We start from the raw sequence: 7,888 nt of genomic DNA on the forward strand, positions 1-7,888 counted from the left end.
CGATAAAGGCATATTAAATCCGTTGACGGTTGAGGGTTTGCCAAAAATCTTATGAGTATTATATTTATTTATTCCAAACAAGAATGAGTAAGCATAATAAGACCCAAATGAGCAAAAAAAAATTCACTTTATTCATGAGGAAAATTTAAGGAGATACAAAAGAAGTACTGATACAAGAGAAATGTTTTTAATCTAAAAACAACTTATAACTATGGATTTGCGCTTCTAGCTTGGAGAGTTTTTCTATGTAGGCTTGATCAGACTCTGTTGTCAGGCTGGCTTTTAGGGATTCTTCACTGGTGTTCTGGGCCTTGACAACCTCTTGTTCTGTCTCAATTAGCTTTTCGTCCTAGAGTTCCAGCTGGTCAAATATATTCTTTTGAGCACGCTCCACTTCATCCAAATCAATCTCCAAAATACTCCAGGTGTCCTTAGCTTCCTCGAGTTCTTTTTCTAGGCGAGCTATCTCATCTTGATGCTATTTCAAAGCTTGAAGCAAATTAGCCTTAGCTTTAACTTTCTTGGCGATGTTCACCCTCATATGGGTCACACGACTTCGTAATTTTCGAAGTTTGATTTCAGTTGATTTTTGTGAATCACGCCATGCCTTCAGCCTTAAGTCTATTCGAGCAGTTATATAAGAAGAAGCACCGCTAGCCTGAAGTTCCCTCAGATACTTGATTTCCTATTTTAAGTGAGCCAAGTATGCTTTAATGGAATCAGTCAGGTCAGAATATCCTTCTTTTCTAATCCCTAATACATGTCGATCGAGGGATCTCCTAAAGTTGTCAAAAGATGACCCCTTGAGAAGAATTCAATCGATCATGATGTTTAAGAAAGAGACGAAGCTATGGAGATCGAAGCAGATAACATCCCTGTCCGGATCTTCGTTCGACATCAACACTTTGATAGACTCAAGTAACAATGAAGGAGGCACTGTAATAAAAAAAGGAAAGTAAGCACTCAAGAGAATGGTTAAATATACACTTGATGCTTGGAATTCAAAAAACAATAGGATAAGGATCATTGACATACCTTCTATGGCAGCTGCCTGGGTAGCTGGAACCTCCATCGGCGTTGAATCAGAGCCTACAACAATTTGGGACTAATCAAAATTTTGCGAGTAAAAAAGAGATGGAATAAGCACTTTGGAGTATTAATCAAAATTTTAAAGCAAGCCACTGATAAAACTCACCAACTCTAGGCGAGGCTTCATTAGTTTGTTGTTCTACGCTTGTTTCCACCCTTTCAACTTCATGAACAAATGGAGACGTTCCAGATGCAATAACTGTCGACATACCAACTTCTTCAGTTGGCCTCACAATTGTTGTAGCGGGGCTAGCCTTAGCGGTGGCAATAGCTTCTCTCCTCGTCGAATCCGAAGGGATAAGAGGTTAAGACTCAGGAATCGACGATTGAGCCTCGGCCTTGGGTACTGCCAACAGTAAGAAGCTAAGACCCCCCAGGCTGATCAGATATCCCGATAATGATAGTTATATCGGTTTTAGCAACTGGTCCTATGATTAAAACCTACATATAATTATTTAAAGTTAACTAATAAAGAGGCAATTGAGATTACAGAATAAGATCCATACCTGCAGAGGAACCGACTTTAGTTGAACCAACTCTAGCAGTTGGTCCTGCAGCCGCATCAGAAGTTTTCTCCGATAATAAATTGTAGATATACTGATGGTCATCTTCTGAAAGATCAAGATCAAGGTTGTGTTCATTGAAATCCTTGACCTCAGCAACGTGAGTGGTCTCCCATTTGGCTAGTTCATTCATTGCGACATCTATAGAATAGGCTGAACTATGAATACCAATATATATACATATATGAACCCACACAAAATGGAAATCAACATTACCTTTAGTAGCCACGACGGGTTCGACAACTCCACTATTTGCACCCGCTTCCTTTAGTTTTACTAAAAGGAGATAAAGTGCACAGGTCATTAGAAGAGGTACGCATTCTGACTCACTGATCTCTCGAAATTACCCTCCGGATAGGGAAATACCCGTACTTACGCTGGGAGTTGGTGGAATGATTTTAGTAAGAGAGGACGTTTGAGTGCCAACAGGTTTGTCATCCATTGCATTATGCATTTGCTGGATGAAGCTGGGCTCCTCGCTTTCCATAAGTCCAGGAGAAGTGGTGTCAAATTGAATTTCCCCTTCTTCTCGACCCCCTATGAAAACCAAGTATGGAATAAGTTCAGATCTTAAAATAAAAATGAGATAGAGAAACAGAAATAACGATGAGTCATTATCTTGTTCGTTGGCAGGAACATCGTGACAGACTCCTCTTCAAAGGCAGGTAGAGGAGTACACTGTCGATGTACAACCTTCTTAGTCCTTTTTGGTGGACGCGCTTCTCCCAGAGTATCGGATCTCTCATGGTGGTATTTGGTGTGCAATTCGGCTCTTGGAGAAGCCTGAGCTTGAGCGTGAGCAGGAGTTGAGGATCGAGGTATCTTTCTGATAAGAGGCATTGTATCTATTTTCTCCTCCTCATCCTCGTTGAAATATCTAACTATCATCCGATTAGGATAGGTTAAAATGACCTTCTCCTTCATCTTTTTAGGAGCTCCCAGCAATTTAGACTAATCTGCATGGCAAGTCCTGTGAGCCACGGGGGAGCTCTCACCTTACCCTGGAAAGAAAGACTATGGAAGACCGGGTACATTCCCTTCATCTGCATTCCAGGCTTCTCCATTTCCAGCTTCACCTTCCTCCTCAGAAGTTTTAGCCATATCAGTAAAGAGTTCTTTTTCACTATCATCGGAATCAGTGATTTGTTTTCCTTTACTTGAGGATCCAATGGATTTTTCCCCTTATGTGGTAAAACGGCTTCCCAAACTGCTTCGGTAGCAAGCCTAGAAGCGGCCTCCGCTTCCAACTTTAAAATTATTTTCTTCTTGGTGGTGGCATTAGCAGCTATGAGCCATTTGTAGTATATAAAGGTCATCTATAAACCAAGTACAACTACGGGAAGATCAATTTGGGTATTGGTACCATCGCTGATACTCCGGAACCAAGCTCGGGCACCATCGATCAAACCTCCACAGGTCTTCAACCATCTGTTAGGGTTGTCTATGTATAGTTGGTCATAACCAAACTGGCGGGCAAATCTGCAGGGTAAATATAGCTCAATACTGTAAATGTTCTTAACCCTGAACACCCAATAACCAGGACGGATGTTTATCAACCACCTAAAACATCCCATGTCCAAACTTGTCCTGTTTCTTCTTGGATCTTCCTCATCCTTAAGCTTATCATTATAAGTTCCAGAAAATTAAGGAAAACACAGAAAAAATTCCCAGCACTTGTGGACTCTGAACTGCCTGGACACTTCATGCCATTGCCTACCTGTCAATTTGCATTCTTCTAGAATTTGTAGTATGGGAAGATTTGGGTCTGCAGGTTCAGGTACTGACATCATATCAGGTCGGTGAAGAACTAACCATGTCATCATATAAGTGTAGGGTAATTCTATTTTTATGGTTGGGATCTCACTTGAGGGTTTCTTCCCTTCTTGTGTGAAAGCGGTGGTCAGCTGGCGGAGCCCATTGTGAATATCTGCAATCATGACCGGGAGCAGAGAGAGTCTACGTCCAATTACCAACTGAACTGTAGGATATAAGACCTCAATGGGTAATGTATCGGAAGGTTGGTAGGGCACCACACACTTCTTCAACCAGATTGCTAAATACCCAGTTAAGAGAGTTGATGACGTAATCTTTTTTTGAGCTTGCCACAAGAAAGACTCAAACTTGGTGCCCTTGGAAAATCCTCCTTCAGCTGAATGAATGGTGTATGACTAAGCATTCATTTTCACTAACAACTTATTAATCTCTGATGGGGTTAGAGGTGGCAATTCACACACTTCATATCCTGAATGGCCTTCAAGATTCTTAAAAAGGTAGTCCGCAAACTGTTTCAAGCTAACTTGCAGAAATTTCTTCTTGGCCTTTACATCCGTCTCAGCCATGGCAATGTGGTAATGACAAGTCAATTCCCACAGAACATCATGAGCTATGGTGGCTATTTCCTTTATTCGGCTCAACTGACTGGTTGTTAGAAAATATTCTTGGTAAGGCAGATCCCCTATTAGCAAACCAGATACTTTCATCATCTCACGGAGAGGAAGACCAAACTCTCTATTCTTGGTAAAAACATATTGGTATCCGGGTTGTAGGTCTCAAACAAAGCGAAAAAGTGGTCAACACTAATTGGCAGACCGTACATACTAGCTCGTATGGGGACAAATAATCCTTTATCAGATAGCTCCCTTCCCTAACGGTTGAGTACATAACTTGTCAATCTTATCCACCACCTATCCATGAAAAAGTGGACCCATCCAAAGTGCCTAAATCTCTTAACTGGAAGCTCTCTCCCCAATCTAGCTAAACGGTTCTTCATCAACTCATTATGAGGTAAATTGTCCTGGCCTAATATACTTGGATGAAGCCCTCTAATAGAATTCCTATCACTAGAGACTGGGGTCCTAGCATCCCTACCAATAAACCCACAATACACACGCTCGTGATCTTCCGTCAGCCTCCAAAACATCTCTCGAGTCACAGCTAAATTTCTAAGCTGAAGAGAATAATGCCGAGGAATATAAGGTAGATATCTGAATACTCCACCGTGCTCATTTAACCATTGCTCTGGCTCACATGAAAGCTTCTCGGGATCTTCTACTGAGTCTCCAAACAGATACTGGGGCTTTCTTAAATGTTCTGTTAAATCTTGATACTTGCCCAGCGGAATGTTAGTAACCAGCTGATGTAAAATACGACGACTCCCTTGGTGAATGAGTTCGGGAATGTCCTTCGGACAATCAGCACTGAATTGAGGAGCCTCAATAATAATATGGCTCCCGTCAAAAGAGGCATAAGTAGTACCACTTTGACCGGTTACTTCTCTATCAGGGAAGGCCATTGATGGGAAATTAACTGAAAAAGGAAAATATATCCGTCGGAATGTAGTTAAAAGAATATTTCTAAGGTGAAACAAGGGGTAGAACTCATCTCGTAAAGCTCACGAGATAGAGTCACCACCTTGTGAATCAGCGAGACGATTTAAGTTATACTACGCACGAAAGGCAATGTACATCGTCGTGTATGAACATTACGACGACATACCTTGCCTAACAAAGTGTGAGACAACAGGAAATTACCCCTTTTGCCTTTAGATGTGCTTTGACTAAGCAAAACAATATCTTTTCAGCATCGATCCCCATGAAGGAGGATACCGGCTCTTCCCGAATACCCCGCAAAGGAGAGCAAACGAGGATTTACAAACAAATTTGCAAAGTTTTAACTTTTGAATTGAAAAGAAAATATTTCTAAAGGTGAAACAAGGGGTAGAACTCATCTCGTAAACTTGCGAGATAGAGTCACCACCTCGTGGTCGGCGGGATGATTTAAGTTGTACTACGCACGAAAGACAATGTACATCGTCGTGTATGAACATTACGACGACATACCCTGCCTGACAAAGTACGAGACAACGGGAAATCGCCCTTTTTGCCTTTAGATGTGTTTTACCTCAGCAAAACAACATTTTTTCAGCATTGATCCCCATGAAGGAGGATACCGGCTCTTCCCGAATCCCATAAAGGAGAGCAAACGAGGATCTACATATAAAATTCACAAAGTTCTAACTTTTGAATTGACAAAAGTTTAGAAAAATCACCTCCATAGGAAGCAACCACAAGCTCCTCTCCCTCAGCTACATGGGAGGCAGATCTACCTTGGGGCACGTGAGATCTCTTGGGAGACATAGTAAAAAATTGATTTTTATCAAAAATCCTACAAAAAAAACTTAGGTTTTTTGGTAAAATTTCAAACAAGAGATCAAAACAATTCAAATTCCATAATCTAGATTCGGCTTTGATTAGAAAATTAAAGAAAGTTAGTGTACATGGAAGAAAGATACAAGAAAAGAAAGCATACCTCGAAGAAAGCTAAGGTTTTCGAAAGAAATCCAAAGGGAAACCCGAAAATTCTCAAGGCACAAAAGGTTAGCTTTGATTCATGTCAACAATAAGAGGAGAAGAGGTTTAAGTACAGATTCATTGGAAATAAGAGATGAAACCCGAGATTTAAGAAAATTAAAACCCTAACTTACCTCTTCGATTAAGTTGAAGAATGAAAGAGGAAAAAAATCAGACTTGGGATCACTTCTGGAGAGGTCTTGAGGGAGTTTGAATGCAAAGAGGCGGTTTGGAATACCCAAAAATTAGCCCAAGTGCCGGACTTAAAAACCCCCAGGAGCCGTTGTTCGCCTGTGTGCGAGAGACAGTCAATGTTGTCTCACCCTTCCGAGACAGAGATGTTGTCCTGCACATGCGAGACAGTGGCGACTGTCTCGCACAAAGGCTGATTCGCTGAATGGTTGAGTTTTATTCGCGTGGTATCCTCGACTCATTTTTAGTATATTTTGACACTCCGATGAGTATACGAGTATAAACTCCATCTCCTTGAACCTCCAACGGGTACACGAGGTTAAACTGATTCCCAAAAATTCCGATGAGTACAAGAATATAAATTGATTCTCCATGGTCTAACGCCTTAAGAGCTTAAACTATATAGACTCCAGCTAACGTATGAGTATAAACTTTGTTCACGCCACGATGAAGACCAACGTCAGTCAACGCGTTGTAATAAAAACTGACGTCGATCAGTGTGTTGATAATTTTGCCAAAATAAGGTTCAGGAAAGATTCCAAGTTAAAGGATAATTCTGAGGAGTTCAATCATGATTCAGATACAAACTTCCAGTGAAGGTGATCAGTTCAAAGTCAATTCAACGACACGAGCTAACTTCGAAATCAACACACCAGCTTTGATTCAAGATTTCGACAACGGTCAGATGATAAACATAGCATCGGAAGAATTTTGACTATTCGACAAAATACCGAATAGGCCAAAAGCTGAAGAAGTCAATGAATTAAAGGCTGGGTGTATCATATCCAAAGTATTCTAACCTCTTCTATGAAAGAATAAGGCTAAAAATACTTTGGAGGGGGTATCTGTAGGCATCAAAAATTACTCATAAGTTATTGTACATAGCTCAAAGCAAAGAAAATATGATAAAAGTCATCATCTGAGTGAAAGAGGACCATTTGATATCAAAAAGTGATTGAGGAATGCACAAAAATGCAAAACAACAATTAGGCGTCATACAAATTCCGAGACAAGGAAGTTGTCTCGGCAACTATGAGATAACTCATAGTTTCCGCGACACATAATGTGTTTCAGAAGCTATGAGGCAACTCATAGTTTCTAAGGCACAGAATGTGTCTTGGAAACAATGAGGAAATTTCACACTTCCGTTGGTGGTTTTCTTAGGTTTTGTGTGGACCACATGCCTTCATAACTGCTAGGGATCATGTGTGAATGTGGGGGGGGGCGTTACAAATATAAAATACGCTCATAACTATAGAGACAATGGCATTAAAATGTGGAAATGTCGGTTATAAAACTGGCAGACAGAACCCCTTCTTCTGAGACACGGAACGTGTCCCAAAAATAGGGGGCTGTCAAGTTGGTTTGGTTTTGATCTTATACCTTCAGTAATTGCTTTTAGGGACTATAAATGCTTCCCTATCATCCATATGCATAAGGACGAAGGCAGAAAAGATAGATACTTAAGCAATTTGGTGATTTTGAGCAAGAGAGAAAGAGTCTTCATTGTTTTCAAGCACTTCCAAGAGCCTTTGGTGTTTCTTCGAGATCTAAGTTTTGACTTGATCTTGAGAAGAGTGTTTTATCTTACTTTGCTAGAATATCCATTTCTGTCTTTGTTTCTAAAACGAAACATCGACCTTAAGACTTCTTCATGATTCAACTTGGATCTGTCATTCGGCCGTCCACGGGCTA

Source organism: Asparagus officinalis, chromosome 7 (assembly GCF_001876935.1).
Source record: "Asparagus officinalis chromosome 7, Aspof.V1, whole genome shotgun sequence".
NCBI lineage: Eukaryota > Viridiplantae > Streptophyta > Magnoliopsida > Asparagales > Asparagaceae > Asparagus > Asparagus officinalis.